This window comes from Cinclus cinclus, chromosome 3 (assembly GCF_963662255.1).
Source record: "Cinclus cinclus chromosome 3, bCinCin1.1, whole genome shotgun sequence".
NCBI lineage: Eukaryota > Metazoa > Chordata > Aves > Passeriformes > Cinclidae > Cinclus > Cinclus cinclus.
In genome coordinates, this window is record NC_085048.1 from 112,068,568 (window position 1) to 112,087,369 (window position 18,802).

An 18,802-nucleotide genomic window follows, 5' to 3' on the forward strand; every position below is an offset into this window, starting at 1 on the left:
CAGGGCTCTGGGCTCCCTGCTGTCCCAAAATGTTGATCTAAAAGCATACAGGTTTAGAACCTGGGACTACTTTTAGGAACCAGAAAGAAGATGTTTACTAAAATCAGCATAAGGGCAGATAAGAATCTCTGTCAAGAGCAATCTCCATCTCTGCCCTTCTCTATCAAACACAGAGGCTCTCCAGCAACCAGGGGCTGAGGCAGCAGGTTTCAGTCTGCTGGCCCACAGAATAATGTCATGTCTCCTTCCAGGAGCCCATCCACTGGGAGAGGGTCTAGGCATATGTAGCTTGCTGCTTTCCTGCACCATCTCTGTGCCCTGTTAGAGCTCTGTAATCTGGAACCTGTCTTGCCTGTTGCCAAGCATGACATTTTTGGGCAATTGAAGTGTGCCAGAGATTTACAGGAACCTTTGCTTCCAGTACCAGGCCTCCCACTGAGCCAGCTCAAGGAGATGGATCATCCCAGCAGTCCTGGTCTAACAAGTGACAGAGACCTGAGAGAGGGCTTTGGAAAGGTAAGGGATAAGAACAGGGATGAGCAGACTTCCATTCCAGTGGCTGTTTAGTGCTTGGCCCAAAATGCCTCTGAAAACCATGATCCTCCACTCTTGGGGGTTGGGGATTGTCTTGGGAATATATTTGACGGCTACTGAGCAATTGCTTGGCTGTTTCCAGAGGTGCCAAAGTCAGTGCATGGAGATGGTGCCAAGGTCATGCCCGAAGCATTCTTTATATGCAAAGGCCATTTTAGAGAAGTTCTGATTGGCAGAGCAAACTGTAAACCAGTGAATGTGGGCAAAGGGCACCCTCAGAAGCAGAGAAGCAAAGATGCTAACGTTGAGTATAAGCAAGGCTTCAAAATAAAAACGGGACAGATTGATGTCTCCTGGTTACCTTTCTGGCTGTATCTCACAGCCCTCTCATTCTCACATTTTCTGCTCCTTAATATCCATGTTCCTCCAAATTGTTTTCACATGACTCCCTCCTCCTTTTGGTCTCCTGGTCTCAGAGACCAAGTCGTTGAGAGTCCTTCAGAGCTGAGTCCTTCAGAAGCCAGGAAGTGACAAACAGCTACACTTCCTGGCCATAAGTGTTAAGCATCAGCTAATTACCCCTCCTTGCTGCATATTGCACATGGCTTTTATTCTCCTGCCCTGGCCTGTAGGAGCTGAACTGCCTGCTCATTGCTCATGGGAGCTCTTCCTTTGTCTTGGAGCATTCCTATGACTTCCATGTTTCAAGTAGGGTTTCCTGTCACAGTTGGAGCAGAGTAAGGCTGTGGCACTAAAGTGTTCCACCTGACGGTGTATAATTGCCAAGGTGAGGATGGGAGACATTCTCCTGAAACTATTGGAATGCATATGGAGCTGGATTAATGTCTGTGGCACTCTGTGGACTCTATGCTCCCGATGAGATGATGTGCCTGGTTTGTGTGTCTCTGCTTACAGTCTGTGATGTATTTCCATTGCAACTAGGTTCGTTCTTCATTGTGCAAGTTGGCTGAAAAGAAGTTAGAGCAGAAGAAAACTGAGATTTTTGAGAATGAGATGAAGAAGAGGAATGAAATTTTATCATCCTTAAAGCTGCCTCCACTGAGAGTTGAGCCCAGGGATGCAGCTGAAGCAAGTAAGTGGTGTCTACACTGCTGGTCCTTTTTGAGCTCTTCCTTACCCTCTGCACAGTGTTGCAATCAGACTGGGGGGCTGTTGCACTTGCATCTGAGTGGAAGCTTGCATAGGAATGATTTCCATTTTGCAGAGAAAAACACAGAGGCATTAATTGTCTTGCCCATGGCCTCACTTAGTAACAGAGTATCAGCTTCCCACCTTCACCTCTAAAATCTTTCAGAGTAGAAAATTCAGTCTTGGAAAGTCGCCTGGGGCTTCAGACTCTGTCCTGGAGAGCAGCTTCCAGGCAATGTGAATGCAGAAGAATGCTTTTTAACCAAGGTGCAACATGGAAGAAACCAAATTCAGCTACTACTGATGAAAAGACCAGAGATCCTTCTCGAGCCACTCCCCTCCACGGAGCTGGCACTGTAGAGCTGTGCTGAAGCCCTGAGGCAGTGCTTCTGTTGTAGCCCCAGGAGCAAGCAGCATTCCCCAGTGAATCCCGGCTGAGGGGCTCTGGCTGCAGCGCTGTGTGCGCTGCCCCGAGGGCGGCAGCAGGGACCTTCGGGGGCAGCACTCAGCCCCAGGGCACCACCCAAGCTTATCTGCACTTTCTTTTGGGAACTTGCCCAGCCTGCCTCTGAAACAGGAAAATGAAAGCATAGCAACACTGGCTTCTCCTTGTTTCTTAGGGGAAGCATCACTGCAGTTTGATTTTTAAACTGGAAGAAGGTAGATTTAGATTAGATATTAGGTAGAATTTATTTTATAATGAAGGCAATGAAATGCTGCAAGGGTTTTTCCAGAGAAGCTGTTGTTGATTTATCTATGAAGGTGTTCAAGGCCAGTTTACATGGGGCTCTGAGGAACCTGATCCAGATGAAGATGTTCCATTTCCCAGGGTTTGGACTAGATGGTGGTTAAAGGGGCCTTCCCACCAAAATTGTTGTAGGTTTTCCTGGGTGATTGTATGATCCTTGTCCCATACTAGCGTGCCAGTGTTCTACTTGAAGTTCTTTGGGATAACACAGAGATGTTACCCAGCTCCAGCAAATTTTCTGGCCCTTTCCATAGTGACCCTGTCCAGCACCCTCCACTTACAAGCTCCTCTTTGGTCCCTGCAGGCCTCAGCCAAGCAGCTGTCGATGGCACAGCTTCCAGTGTGCAGAGAAAACACCCTGGTAATGCCTTGAAGAAGAAGGTCTTGAGGAAGCAGGACAAGATGCCCTTACTGCCCACTATGCCCATCATCCAAGAGGAAGGCAGTGTCCCATGCAACTCCTCAGGTAAGTCTGCTCTGTGGCAGCTTTTTCCCATATAGTTATTTCCTTGCAAAAGGAGCACAAAGTGTGCCTCCTGCCTCAGCCAGCACAACTGGGCTCTTTGGTCCATAGCCTGTCCTGAGAATGGGCACCAAATCCACATTTGAGTTCCTACAGCTTGGTTGTCTTGCCGTAGTCGGTTTTTAGAGATGCATTGGAAAGTTGAGCTGAATAAAGTAGAGGTAAAGGCCTAAGCTCGGGCTTTTGTCCATCCTGATAATCCAAACTACAGCGCTGGTGCCAGGAGACAGCTGTAAGTGCAGAGAGGAGCTGGGGGCAGTGTGCCAGGGTGTGCTCACTGTGCACCTATGAGTACCACCACCATCAGTTGACCACTCCCCATCGGGGCCCTCTCCCTGTGCTGTTGTCCGGCTCTGCAGCCAGCTTTTCTGCTATCCCAGTAAGGGTTGTCTCTGCATGGCAGTCAGTGCCTTGGTACAGTCGTGCTGCTGCTCCCTGAAGCGATCAATGGCTCCTGGCTGCCACCATCCCATGGCCTGCAATTCCAAGAGGAAACAAGCAGTGCCTCCTGTGTCACTGCAGCCAAACACAGTGGCTGCTGGTAGGAGGTGACAGTCAGGAGGGGCTGCCTGGTGCTCCAAGGTTGCCTGTGCTATCATCCCAGCTAGAGTGACATAAGAAGAAAGGAGCAAGGAATAATAATTGGAATGCTCTTTTCTACTGATGCTATTTCCACGTTGAGAACTGACCAGAATTGAGCCTGGGTTGTTCCGGCTTGGCTTGGTGCTGTGGCAGGGCAGCTGCAGGAGTTTCCTCAGGGAGTTGCAGAGTGCCTCAGTCCTCAGGGCTGGGGGAAATGAGGGCGCTGGGACAAGAGAGGCCCCTGGGGGGTTCCCTCTAGGTGTAGCCATTCCCACTGGTCGTCCCTGTCTGGCAGGGAGTGGGAGCTCTGCGGCCTCAGGAACCTGCCGCTGGCTGTGCTACCTGTGGCACTTGGGAGCTGGCACTGTGTGGGCAATGGTCAGGTTTAGCCTGGAGCTGTGCCCAGCTGGGGGGGCTGGGAGAAAGCAAGGAGCCCAAGGAGGCAGACAGCAGGGAGGTGTGTGAGGCAGTGCCAGTTTGCAGCACATGGAAGCCTGGCTGGGAGCTGGGGCTGCAGGCCGCTCCATGGCGGGGTGCCTTGCCCGGGGCTGCAGCGCTCAGGGCTGACCCTCTCCTCACAGTGACCTCGCAGACGGCCACTGGTGCCGAGCGCCGACAGGAGCTGCTCCGTGAGCGTGGGCACAAGGACACAGCCTCTGCTGACCCGCAGCAGTCCTTGCTCCAGGCACTCTCCTGGCTGGGCAGCGATGACTGGTAAGAAAGGCCCCGGTCACTCTGTCTCCCTCTTAGCGTTAAGGAAGCTTACAAGTGGATCTTGCCAGTGCCTCTGAGCCCCGACAGCCCAGAGGGCAAAGGACTCTGCTGAAACCACTCCAGAGCAGTGAGAGGATCAAGATTTGAGAGCAGCCTTTGCTTGGCCTCGGTCTGCAGCTGTGCTCCAGCTGCTGCCGCTCTGTGCTGCTCCCTCGCTTTGCCTGCTGCTCCATGGAGCTGCAAAGGAAGTCTTGAGGGAAGAGAGGAAGCTGTGGGATGAGATGATTTGCTGGCTGAAGGCAGCAGCAGGATGGCAGCAGTTTTGAGTGTAGAGATTTGGGTGCCTTGGGGCACTGGCCCAGTGGGACTGAGTAAGATTTCTCTCTGCTCCCAGTGCTGACAGCAATGGCAGGTGACAGGGTCTCCCTGTGACCTCCTGCATGTGAGTCCCAGAAGCAGCTCCAGGGAGTCACTCTTTCTGAGAAATGGACTGATTTGTGCTTTCAAATCCCCAGCCTGTCTTTACTCCTGAAAGGCTCATGGCAGAAGGGAAGGAGAAAGCAATGAAACCCTCTAGGAATCTTGGACTTTTTGAATTCAACTTTTTTCTTCTCACTGCATCATATGGGCTGGAGGTGTTTTGCCAATACTCAACATGTGTCCCACAATTAGACACAGAGAGAAGGAGGCCCAGAGGTGATAACCCTACGAATGTTAGGTGATGCTGGTTAAGTTTTTGGTGATATTGGTTGTGGTATCGGGGTTAGCATAAACTCACTGTTGGATGCTTCATTCACACAGGGGTACGGACTCCATTCACACTGGGATAAGCATGAAAAATCTGCCACCATGCATCTCTTTGTGCAGTCACATTTGCTTTGCAATTCTCTTCTGCTTTCTCTTCCCCCTTTTTGTTTGGTGCCCTCTGAGGTACAAGAGAGCTTCTGCAGGTGTGGGGGGTCCTGGTGACTCTCAGGGGTGCCCGTGGGATCGGTCACCAGCCCTGTGCTGCAGCCCTGATGCCTCACACACCTTCCTGTAGCTCAGGGCTGCCTAGAGCAAGTGCCTAGAGACAGAGTTGTTTACACCTTTTAAATAACATGTTGCTGTAGTGGGCATTGTTTTTGGTAGGGGATTCTGGGAAAAGGCAGAGTTTCAACTGTTCTTTCCCAGGCGTGGAATCTTATGGGAAACCCTGCTGCTCCTTTTCTGGGCAATGTGGAGGTGGAGTGGAGTGAGTGAGAAACAAGCCTGGATTGTAGCATGGAAACTGAGCTCCAGAGTGCCAGTGCAGACTTTTATTGCTGAACTGCCTGCTGGGGATGAAAAAGAAGGAAAATGCCCCAATAACTGCCCAAGGGGATTGTGTCTTAGGGACAGGTATAGGGAGGTGACAAGAAACAGGAGCATGACCCAGTCTCACAGCTTCTAGGAAACTGTGTCATAGGGACTCCATGGGCCAGACATTTCAGAAAGGCTGTCTTGTAAAAGAGCCACAAATGAAGACACTGAAACCCCTCTATTTGTCTCTTGGATTTGTGTATGCTTTTGACAGCAACAACATCCTGCGGGAAGGAGCTCCACAATTTCATTAAGTACTCCTTGAAAAGCACCTCCCATTGTTTGACTGAGCTGCCAGCCTGGTAATTTCAGAGGGTGCTGCCTAGTTCTTGGGTGGAGAGAAAAATCCATCTTTTTGGTACTTGCCTTTCAGGGAGATGAAGGAGAAGGGACTGGTCAGCATCAAACTCCTGGCTGGGTCCCATTCAGAAGTCCTGCTTTCAAGGCTTCGTGACATTTGCTTGGCAGTTACCAGTGAGGTGAGAACACTCTTGTGAATTGTGCCCTGTACTTCATACACTGTGTGTAGAGTAGCTATGTGCTTGTTCATCTCCAAGTGTGCTCAGAGACTGCCTTCATTTCTCTTTTTAGATCTTGTATTTCTAATGTCTGTCAGGTTTCTATGGGATCTGTATGTAGATGTAGTTGTATTCACTGGTAGGTCGGGTATCTGACACTCATCTTTGAGTGAGCTGCCATTATCATGAAATGTGCAAATGCAGAAAAAGATACTCTAATTATGTTATTTTCAGAGTCCTAGTCTCTGCCCGAGCTGTCATTCAACACTGCAAATTAGTCTGTAGGCCTGAGCGTGTGTTTTCTGTTTCCTGGCTGAGTGCTTCAACTGCTGGTGTTGCTTTTTTAAACAGGAGCACGTGACTCTTTTATCTTTATGACTGAGGCCTTTATGGTTTGAAAGCAGCCCTTACTTTAATTTGGTTCTTTGTGTTTCAAAGAAAAGAGCCTAAAGGGAAAGCAGTTGACATTAAAGAAGGCTTAAGTAGATACTTTATGAAATTTCTTATTTTTAGGCCTGTTACATGCAAGTCTGAGGCCAGATATTGGTGCCAGTGGAAGTGTCATGCTGTGCATGTGCTCTTCTGCTCTTATTGTGCTTTTATGTTCCTCTGGACACAGTGGGACGTGTTGTCATTTCCTGAGTCGTCTGTCTAAGGCAACTGGTTTTCTTTCCGAGGTCATTCTTATGTTTCCCCTCATGACTTCCCCAGGTGACCAACCTCCGCTCAAAGGTGTCCTACTCGGCCATTGTCACTCTGGGAGAGCTCTTTGTGACCTTGAAGAAGGACATGGACTCTGAGGTGGATGAGGTGGCTCGGGTCCTTCTGCACATGATGTGTAATTCACCAGAGTTTGTTGAGAAAGCAGCCAGTCACACCCTGGGGATCATGGTGGAGAATGTGACTCCTGCACGAGCAATGACTTCTCTCCTGGACAGTGGAGTCAAGTAGGTTCTTCTTTCAGTGATATTCTTCACCTTCTAGAGTACTTCTAGGTGGGGGAAGGGATGAGAGAAAGAATGGGAATGGTGGGAGGGAAGGGTCCTGTATCCTGCATCTTCTGTCAACTCAGTGACTGGATTCTCCAATCCACCTCATTTCTTTCCTCTTGTCCCCTCTTTCTGCCCTCCCTCAGCCTATGAGTTCTCAGAATGAAAGAGCTGTAGAATATGGGAAGTTGGACGAGGCCATGAGGATGATTAAATCCAGTTCCTGGCCTTGCACAGAGCACCCCAAGAGTCACACCATGTGCCTGAGATTGTTGTCCAAATGCTTCTTGAACTCTGTCAGGCTTGGTGCTGTTGACCACTGCCCTGGGGAGCCTGTTCCAGTGTCCCAGGCACCCTGTGGGTGAAAAAGCTTTTCCTGATATGCAACCTAAACCTCTTCTGACTCATCTTCCCTCTGCTTCCTGGAGTCCTCCCAGTCTGTCAGAGTTGCCTAGATGTGGTGAATGGTGGGGAAGTGCAAGTGCCTGCAAAGGCTAAGGATAGAGCCTTGTGCTTCTGTGGGAAGAGGGACAATTGCAATTGCAGCTATGAGTGCTCTTTGATATTTCACTGCACTAAGCACAGAGGCCCTGGGAAAAAACATGCATCCTCATGATGCCATTAACTGGAGAAATAAGGAGGGTACTTGCTGGGGTATGGAGCACCTAGGGGAGAATGTGCTGGCTGTGACACAGCCTGCACAGCAGGTGCAGCTCCTGCCAAAGGAGTCCTGTATGACTATCCTGGCCATAGAGCTCTACTTTCTAATCAAACTGGTGTTTCATGTTAGCCTTGAGATGATGAATCACTGCACATACACCTTCACAGGCCCACTACTATGGAATAGCTGATGCAAATGCTGCCTTAAGTGTTTGTGCTGAGCCTGATAATTATCAAAAGACACTCTCTAGAACTGGACAATCTGGGTAAATTGATTGCCACACTTTCCCCATCTTTGCAATAGGATAAAACATTCAGATGTACCCCTTGCCAATCCTCACAAAAGAAACAGGCTGCATTGCTGCATATTCTGCAACTTCACGGCCCACAGTGTGTTTTCTCTGCATCTGTATTTTTCCAAAGCTCTGCAGATTTGGGGATAAATGGCTGGAATGAGCCTCAGTCCTGCTGCAGCTCTGTGTAATGGGTGCCCTCTGATAGGTTAGCATGAATGGTCTTTCATTTCTAAAGAATTCATATGTAATCTATTTTTTTATCTTTCTCAGTGGAAATTGTGGCAAAGACACTGAGTATCAGGTCGTGCAGGGAGACTGAATTCCTCCGTCTTCCTTGCAGACAGTCCTTGTGTCCAATGCTAATTTGAGTTTCTCTGAGGACAGAAGCTTCTACAGGTGTCTGAAGCTGCAGGGAGAAGCCAGGCCTCCTTCCCGCAGCAGTGGCAGGGAGCACGCTCTGGCCAAGGCCTGTGCTGCTGTTGCTCCTTCTCCCTGTGCCCCAGTGTTTGCTCTCCTCTTGCCAGGAGCCGCCACGCCCAGGTGCGGAAGTGTGCGGCGCAACTGCTGCTGTCCTTGATGGAGAAAATTGGAGTCACGAAGCTCGCAGGCACACCCAGGGCTGAGAGGCTGGCGCACGCGGCAGGGACGCTTGCTCAGGACTGCCACAAGGACACAAGGTAACCATCTTCATTTCACCTCCTCACACAGCAAAACTGTCTTGTGTCTGTCTAGAAAGGTAAAACCAGAAAAGAGTGGTAACGAAAGGAAATATTAAGTTACCTCACGGTGTGGATAAGGGCCATAGAGGCATGGAATACCCGGAGTTGTATGGGATCCATTGGGGCCATGGAGTCCAGCTGCCAGCCATATGCAGGACATGCCAAGAGTCACTCCATGTGCCCAAGAGCATTGTCCAAACGTTTCTCGAGCTCTGTCAGCCTTGGTGCTGTGACCACTGCTCTGGATTACCTGGGGAAATGACTGTAGTGGGTAAGCTGAGGTTGTCCAGCAAGAAGGAGCATTGCCAACTTCCTGTGACTTGAAGGATTCTTTCCTGAGATCAAAAGAGCTCAGATTTGGCAGTCAAACAGTTTTGTTTGATCTTAGGTGCACAACACAGAGCCAAAATGTTGCCTCATGTTCATCACTGAAAGACCCAAAGCAGATCTTTCTTGTTAACTTAAAACTTTTCTAGAAGTATTTCAGGGCTAATGTATTCAGTCTGTCTAAACCTCTTCTGCAGCTTTCTAGAATGCTGTTGTCTGTGCTCAATGACCTCTAAATTTCTTCTGGGGGAAAACTGGCTTCCTAGTGGCAAAATCAACCCAAGCCACCCAAATCCCCTTACTTTGATGATTCAATTAATAGCTGCCAAAAATACAGGAGCAACTAGCTGCTGCTCTGCATACATATAGAATAGTCAATAGGAGGCCTGAGGTGTTTTGTGCTGGATTCTCTGCCAGTTAATGGAAGGCAAATTATTGAGCAATGGCAGCAAGGTACTTCTAATGGGATCTGACAACAAAACAGATGTGTTTCACTTGTTCCCTGGGATCCTTTGATCCCACAGAAGCACACCCACAGTTTCAGAGTGAAATGATATTTTTCTCTCACTTTGCTGAGTAGGTAATGCCATCTCATGCAAGGATTGCAAAGGATGACATTAAGGTATCAGCCTCTTCTGTTAACAGGTTTCCTTTGTTTGTTCGATTTCCTTCCTTCCTTCCTTCCTTCCTGGAATCCTTCCTTCCTTCCTTCCTGGAATCAATCCTTCCTTCCTTCCTGCCTTCCTTCCTGCCTTCCTGCCTGCCTGCCTGCCTTCCTTCCTGCCTTCCTTCCTGCCTTCCTGCCTTCCTTCCTGCCTTCCTTCCTCCCTCCCTCCCTTACTCCCCTCCCCCCTTCCCCCCTTCCCCCCTTTGCTTCCTCCTTCCCTCCTTCCTTCCTTCCATAGGCATTATGGACAGGAGATGGTGAAGATGTTGATAAATCATCCAAAATGTAAAATGCTTTTGGAGCGATCCATTCCTGCCTGTGACCTGGAAGATATTCTGGGAAGAATAAAGAAGAAAGTAAGTGCTTGGCAGGAGAAATGTCTCCTTTGTGCAAGTATAGCCACAGCTAATAGGACATCAAACATACCTAATCTGTCTTTATCTCATTCCCCTTCTGCTCAATCATTTTGCTCCTGGGAATGAGCTGTTAATCCCCAGCCTGTTCATCTGCAGACCACAAAGGAACTGATATTCTTAGGGGAAAAGTGGGGCTTTGAATATTTTGACTATTGGTCACAAAGAGGAAAGGGGAAGAGGAGAAAGTGGGTTTACATTTAAGCATAACTCCCCACCCTGCTGTCCCTGCTCTGCTCCCAGTAAAGCAATGAAGTGAGAAAAGTGCTTCTGAGGAGAACAGAGTCTTTGCAAAAGACACTGGAAGCAGTAGTGCCAAGAGAATTTCCAAAACTGCAGCAGATGTCCCAGTCAATCCTAATTACTACAATTACCGTCTGTCTTTTGGGAATACTGCCCTGCTGTCAAGCCCTGTGGAGCTGGAAGAAGCTTGGTGAATCCAGCAGCATCCAGAGGAAAATCATTTGTCTGGGGGGGGACTTTCATTGTTTTTATCTACGTTATAGAAGGGAGCGTGTCCTTTGTGCACAAACAGGGAGAGCGAGTGTTGAACCAAATCATCTTCCAACAAAATTGGCCCACCCCAAAGAGTCCTAATTTTTCTGCTTTTTCCTATAAGATCTCTTGGTGCCTACCAGTTTCCATTATTGCCATTTATGCTCGAGACTCATGAATTGGGGAGTTTAAACTGCTGCTCACTATGGCAGCACCCATAACCTGCCTTGGGCTATTGCAAACAAAGAGTTGGCATCACTGAATCTCTGGTCTGTTTCCTTCTGTAGGTTTGCAAATATTTCCCTAAGCCTTGGTAGCAGTGATCCTGGTTCTAACTTGTGTTTTTAAGCAGACGGTTTCCTATTCTATATTCGAAATGTTGGTGGGGTTTCTCTGTGTCCTTGTAGGGGATGGAAGAGCAGAAGGGTGAACGCCCATCTGTCAAGAGCCCTGTGAAGATGAGGAGCCATGTCTCAAAGAAGCCCCAGGCCACATTTCCTTCTAGTCAACGGTACTGAGCACTTTTGTTAGATGTGACAAAGCACACAACAAGCTTGACATTTCTCTTCCTCAAGAAAATCTTTCTGGAGAGATGGCCTGTGCCACTGATTCTTTCCTTACCCTACAAATTTTCTTTGATAAAAATGCCTATATCTGCATTAATAATATTTGTAGATTGTCTCCCGTAATGATTGTCTTGAAGTCCATGCTGTTTTCAGAGCCTCATGATTCTCTAGCTTGAAATCACATAATGAGTAAATCACCTCTGGATGTTTTGCTCACGATTATCTGCAGGTATTATCACCAACAAGCCATCATTTGCTTTTATTTTCCAGGGTGAAGTCGACCTCGGATGGACGCCTCCTACACCATCCAAAAGTCCAGGTCACGTTGCCTCCAGCTGTGGATGAAATGGAGATGCTCCAGAAGCTTTATGATCTCCTGGAAGCCAAGGGGTTTGAGACACGGATGGAAGGAGTGGCACTCCTCCTAGACCTGTGCAAAAACAGCCCCAAGCTCATCACCACAAACATTGTCCAAGTATGTAGGGTATCTTCACTGTTCCTTCCCTTCAGCTCCTCTCCCAAGCCTGTAGCAATGAAGTTAATTCAGTCTGTCTTGGCACTACATCCTGCCTTGTTGGGACAGGCTGGTCCCTCTTACCCAGACAAATTTAATTCAGGTCCAGCATGCAGGACAAGTTCTTTCAGTCCAGCTGTATTTGTCTGGCAGGTGCCTATTGATGTTGTTCATCACATGATGACAGAATTTTCCACTGCTCTAACCTTTGCTGTCTCCTACTCCCAGCTGGGTTCAATGAAAGGAATCCAGCCACTGAAAGCATGGCAATTCTTCTCTTGATGAAAAATGGCTTTGAATGGGGAAGAGAAGTATCAGGCTGGGTTGGTATAACCCAAATGTTTTTACAGACATACTTCTCCAAACTCCATCCTGTCTTGCACAAACACAACTGTGGCTACTCGTTTCCATCCTTGTCTCTATTGCACTTGGTAAAGATGGTGTGTAACCTTCTCGGGTATCGAATGCTCATTTCTACATCCCCTCTTCAAACAAGGACATTTTAATCCAGCTTTCTTGCTGCTTGTTCTCTTCACAGATTTTTGATCATTTTGTCCTGAGAATATCTGACACGCACAAGAGAGTGAAGCAGATGGCGCTGGACGTGCTGGCAGAAATGATAGCCATCCTGGAAGATGCCTTGAACCCCGTGATTGTCCGTTTAGTGGAAGGAATACTAAAGAGCCTGAACTCAAAGGATACCGGGGTTCATGCTGCAGCTGTGAAAGCGCTGGAAAAATCCGTTTCTCATTTTGGTAAGGCTGACATGGACTCTCCTCAACTGTGTCTCTGCCTCTCTGACACAAGAGAACACTGAGTGCCATGAGAGCTCTTGTTGCCCGTGGAACACTGCAGCTGACATCCACCAGAAGCTGTGGGGGTGCAGTCCTTAGGCACCAGTCCCCCAAGAGGCTTGAATGTGCATCAGCATTTCCCACAAGTGCCAGGAGCCCTTGGCTCTGTGCTGCTTGTCTGGAGAGGAGGTCCTGGACTACAGCTTTGCTACAATTCAGAGGCAAAGGGGATTTTGGAGTTTGCTTGGACCCCATTAGATTTCCCAAATGAATAGCTTTGCTGTTGCCATGAAGGGACACTGGCCCATCATGGCTCCTGCAGAGCAGCCCCCTGGAAAGCTCCACATTATAGGCAGTAGCTGCCTCTGTTCCACCTTTCCCATTTGTCTTCCTTTTTCAAATGGGACACTTATGATTCACCAAGTGCATTTCCTTAAAACAAACAGATAGAAATCCAGCTGTCAGTGATGTCTTGTTCCACATGTTGTTTTCATGGGGCAGGATGGCTGTGGCAAATACCTACACAGGCAAGGACTGCTCTAAATTCCTTTGTCACAGAGATTTATGTCAGCACTGAAAATGCTGCTCGGGAGAAATATGCCTGACAAATGGAGTGTTGAAGAGGCAGATCTTCAAGGGGAGTTTCCACTTTCTCCACCTCAGCTGCTCTGCGAACTCCTGAACTGCCTGACTCTGTGCCTTTGTGTATCCCAAGTCTGGGCTTCTTCCTGTTTGCTCTGGAGTTCAAAACCTTTTCACTGCTTACGTGTGATTGAACTCTTGAGGTCCTTGATCTGAAATGTTTAACGTAGCTCCAGGTCCAGCAGACAACTTTGCATTGACAAATGTGAACGGAGAGGTTTTCTTTGGGAATTTAACCCCCCCTCAAGTAGGCTGGAAGGAAAGAAGTACATCAGCAGAAAATTACTTGATTTTATAAATTGGGGCTGCCCCTGCTCTTCCCCTCCCCACTCTCCTTTCTCCTAGGACCTCAGAAGAGTGAGCAGAAACGTGTGTTTCTCTTGTAGATAAAGTAGCACTGATGAAAGAGTTCAGCCACCAATGGAGTCAGCTGAGTGGCCAAGCTCTGCTGGATGTGACAGAGCGTATCACAGGTATGGCCTCTGCTAAGCCAAGAGGTCTCCCCAGGGAGCATTTCCAGGGCATTCCTGGCAATAGACAGTAGAGTAGCTGCTCCAAATCAGGAGGTGCTGAGCTTGTCCCTCCTGCCCAATGCCCATGGCAGCTGTGTTTGGCAGGTTTTCCCTGGCTGCTGCAGAGGTGTGCAGTACCTGGCACGGGGGTGGCGCTCGGCCTTGGGGCCGAGCTCTCACTGGGGCATCTCAGAGCCCACCTCCAGGAAAGGGAGGGGTTAAAAATACCCGAGCTGGCTCTTCTCTTGGGAGCTCAGGGTCATCTCTGGTCCTTTAGGGAAAATGTAGCAAGTGCTGTTTCAGGCAATCCGTTTCTTTTGTCCTCACAGAATTCTCATCTTGCTCTTGAAAAGTTTTGAGACTGAACCCTGCAGTGCCTGGGGGTCACAGCTTAGGTCAAAACTCAGCACCCAGATTGGGGGCACGGATTTGGTGCAAGGCAGCCTTTGGGGCCAGAGGGGCAGAAGCAGAGTGCTGAGGCTCCCTGCCTGTGCTGTCAAAGTGACATTGGACTGAGCATTTCAGGGTGTGCAAACAGTGTCTTCCTGTGTCAGTGCTGTCCAAAATGCTACAAATGCAGCTGATAATTGATTCCTCAGAGGAGCTTGCTATGTCAGCAACAGCCCAGGATTGGAAAAGTGATAATCTCTCTATATAGTGGACAAGATGATTTACAGCCTTGCTTTAATGGGGTCTAAATGCACTGCTAAGTGTGCCAGCATCTTTAAATGCAAGGTTTCATAGATGTTGTGTCTTCTTCAGCAATCTCAAATGCTCAGTGTTCGGTGATTGAGAATGTCAAAAGCCCTTGAAAGGGCATTGGGATAAAGTAGATGTCTAGGAAGAGGGAATTTAGTTTTGGAGATATTTTGATCTCTTCTTCAAATAAAGGAAATAAACATAAATTAGGACTCTTTTAGGAAGAGCAGATGTTCTCTCTGAGATTTAGTGGGAACAAACAATGTTTTCTCAAGTTCCATTGTGACCAATGTCTTGAATTGGATTTTAACTGAAATTAACACCCATTTTGAAATGGATGCCATAACCCTTTTCCTGCTTGACAGAATTGGTTTTGGGCACTTTCAGGAAGCGTTTAAATGTTGATGATTGCTGGTGGATTACGAGCATAGAGAAAATGAAGTCTCTTCCACCACAGAATAAGAAGTGGTTACTGCATAACATTTTGCCTGATCAGAAAATATGAATGGTGTCCAGAGCATTTCAAGTTTTGATGTCTCAGCCACATCTGCCATGCAAGGAGCCTGTTGGTTGTCAATTTTTTGCCTGTGTTTGACAAAGTTCAGTTCAGAAATTGAGCAGGGAGTAGGCTTCAGAGAGAAAGGGAGAAGACACTCGTGTTGTGGTTAAATTTCATTCATCTGTGTTGCATTTTTCTCTCTACATTCTACTATTGCAGTGCACATTGCAAGAAAAATGCCATTAACATTGAGAGGGGGAATGACATTAAAATGTGGAGATGCACAAATGCCACAGCAATGAGGTCTGGGTAATTACCTAAGACACCCTGAGGTTTGAAGCAGCTGTTTGTTGGAAGGCACAAAAGCATTGTGCCAAAGACAGCAGCTAGTCACTGATGTTTCTAATCCAGCTGTCAAGCAGCACCCATGTCTGGTGGGCTGGAGTTTGGAAGTGTGGTCTAATAGTGCCCTTTGCTGTGTGCCACTGAGCAAAGGGAAGAGCCAGATTGGATTCTGGCACTTTGACATCAAGGGTCACAAAGATGGAATTGTCCTTTTTCTTAGAAACCTTTCAATTGAATCTCCATGGTGCATTTCCAAATCTTCAGTGTGGGTTTAGACAACTTCCTAATGGAAATGAAAGGGAAGTTGACATTTTAGTCATTCTTGATGTTGAAACAGGTTGTGAAATGATCCAGTAAAGGTACAAGTTCTGCCACAGGTGCAAGTATTTGTTTGGAGACAGTACTCCTGAGGTGTTGGTGGTTCTATTTTGGGGAGGATCAGCTGCTTTGGCCATTTCTGGATCGTTGGGCTCTGTGTGCTATTTCGCTGCTCTTAGGCAGAGAGGCTTCCAAGAAGCAAATCTCGAGGTGGATCCTTGTTTGCATTAAGGTTGTTGTTTCAGAAGCTTGTGTCTCTGTCCCGGCAGTGCTTGTGGAAGGGGTTTATGCCAGGAGCCCTGAAGTGGTCCAGCGCTACGCCCTGCCCGTGCTCTGGTCCTTCCTGGAGAACAAGGCGCTGCCTGTCCGCAGCGCCAATGTGCGCACGGTGGTCACCAGGCTCGCCTCTGCCCTCTACGAGGTGATGGGCACCAAGCTGAAGAAGCGTGCTGCCACCCAGCCCCCACATGTCCAGGAAAACCTCTCCAGCATCCTGGGCTGGTGAAGGCTTGATGTTCTCCAGCAAGTTGACCAAGTGCTGAGATGGACACCTGCGGTTCTGACCTTTTAGCTGTGCCAGAAATGACAAAATACTCAGGAAGGGTGTGCATCTGCCCCTGCTCTCTCCACTGCCCTTCCTAGTCATGGCATGCTCAGGGGCCTGAAGACACTCTGGATTGAGGACAAAGTGAAGGACTAGCATGGCTCAGCCTCCCACCGAGGTAAGGTGGGAGCTGGGCCGCTCTCTGGTGGGAGGAAGGGTCTTGTGCCAGCCTGGAGAGCCTGTGCACATTGCCAGGGAGCAGTTGTAACCTGCAGGTGCCCCCTGCCATGAGCTGTGCTGCTGCCAGTGCCCCGTGGACCTGTAGGGCTGCTGAGCTGTGGGGCAGGGAGAGGAGCAGGAGACTGCATGTGCAGCTGAGCCATTGCTGGGAAGCACAGGGCTCTGGGCTCCCTGCTGTCCCAGAGCAGTCCAGAGGCCAGGGAGTTCCCCTGGGAGCTCTGTGGAAGTGGCTCAGGGTGTGCCCCTGGCCTGCCTCCAGAGGGTGATGGTAGGAGAATGTTTCCCTGTGCAGCTATTTATGAATTTCCAAGAAATGTGTTCTATGAAATATGGAGCTTCAGATGCTTTAGGTTTGCATTGCAGCCTCTGTTACATTTTGTGTCTCCATTTTGCAGACCTGCCTGGCTCCTGTGTTTCCACCAAGTTTTCTCTGGACATTCTTTTGTGCATTTACCCACAAAGTCCTTTCCTGCTGTCCAGAAGAGCTCTTTCCTCCAAGCCCAGGAAGAAGCTGCTGCCTATCCAAAGAGCGTTTGAAGACAAGGATTTATGCATTAGCCTGTATAGTTCCAGATGTACATATGTTCTGATAGTTATCTGTAGGTTTCAATAAATATATTTTGATTCTATCTTAATAATTTTGTTGTTATATTTTTATTGTGTATATATTTGGTGGTATATTTTGTTTTTTTATATTTTATAGTTTTATATTTTTTCCCATTGACATGCTAAGGATGGCCAGGTCCTTGAGACCTTGAGATGGGGAAGGGAGAGCTTCCCTGATTTTGTGAGTTTCTCTGGGAGGGTGGGGCCAGTGGGGGGAAGGAGGCCAAGGCCACGAGATTCGAAGCAGGTAAAGGAGGGTGGGGGGGCAGTTACTGGTACTCACCCCTTTTTGGCTCTGGAAGGAGGAAGGCAGCTGGAAAATCTCACCGCGCCATCCCAGTGCCAGGAGCTGCCTCTTCTGGTGTTGGACCTCACACCCCTGCCAGGATGCTGTCCTGCTTCAGTTTGCTATCTCCAAGCATCCTGTTGGAGCACCAGGACCAACACTGCTCCAAGGATTCGTGAGCAGAGTCTCTCCTCCACCCTTCCTATCTGGGACACATCTGCCATCACCCCCAGCTCTCCTGCAGCTGTGCAGGGATCCACACACCTGCCCTGTCCACTGGGAACCTGCCAGAGCTCACTGCCAATGGCAATGGTAACTGCACCAGGGGGGAAAAGAGCACACAACCAAAGGAACTGTGACTGGGTTCCTGTTAATTTCATAGTTATTGTTGTTTAGATTGGCCTTGTTGTATATTTAGTAGAGAACTGTTCTTCCTGTCCCCCTATCTTTCCCTGAGAACCTCTTGATTTCAAAATTATACTGACTCAGTGGGAAGGATTTTACTTTCTCCATTTCAAGGGAAGGTCCTGCTTTTTCCCTAGCACACACCTGTCCATTCAAACTAGGATACGGAGCATGAGGTGCAGGGCTGATGTGTGAAAGCATGAGGATCTCCTCCAAAGTAACTTGTTTAATTGTCCATTTTATTACTTCTCTATTTACTCCACACTACTAAGGCAAGGCAAGCTTTGCTTGCAGGCAAAACAGGCATGGGATACACTAGGGTCCCTTGCAGGATCAGCAGGGCTGGCAGTGACAAAGCAGGCAATCTGCTCCATGGTGAGCCACTACACAGCCGCATCCTAATGTGGGTTTAAGTAGCATGGTATTATGGAGAACTCCTTTTCTGCATCAGATACCAAAAGAACGTCCACAGCTTCTGGTGGCAGTCAGCTGGAGCATTCCACAGGCAACACGAGCTCTCCAGGCACTCAGTGTTCTCTAGTGTCAGAGGCAGAGACACACTTGAGGAGAGTCCATGTCAGGGGTCAGCCTTCCCAAACTGAGCAATGGATGCTTCTGCCACTAACACTGACAGGAAATAAACAAACAAAATTTCTGTGCACACCAGGGCTACCTGTGGATTAAATTATTTCTGTTTCACATCCCGGCCAGAACAACATCGTGGTCAGAATATCATTGTTCCTAGATTCTCTAACACTAAAAATATTGCTGGAGAGTTTTTGTCATTCCAATAGATTTGGTGACATCCAGACACACTTAACAATCCATTTGGGTCCAAGTTCCATATTGCAGACGATGTCTTTGGGCAGCCTGCAAGTGTCTCAGCAGAGAATGAAAAGGGATGACAATACTGACACGATTTCTCTTTGCTACTTGAAATTTAAAAGCTCCGCTCCAGCCCACACTGGCAAAATTGTCAGAAGAGGCAATTCTTCCCCACAAAATGCTTCATCTCACTCAAACAAGAAAGCCACCAGCCAACAGTCTTCTTTACTCCTCCACTGCTTTATTTGGCTATTTCTCTAATAGGAATTAGCTTCATTTATTCTTACTTTGTTTCCTGTGTTCCACGGGGCGCGCGGCGGCTCCTCCGTTGG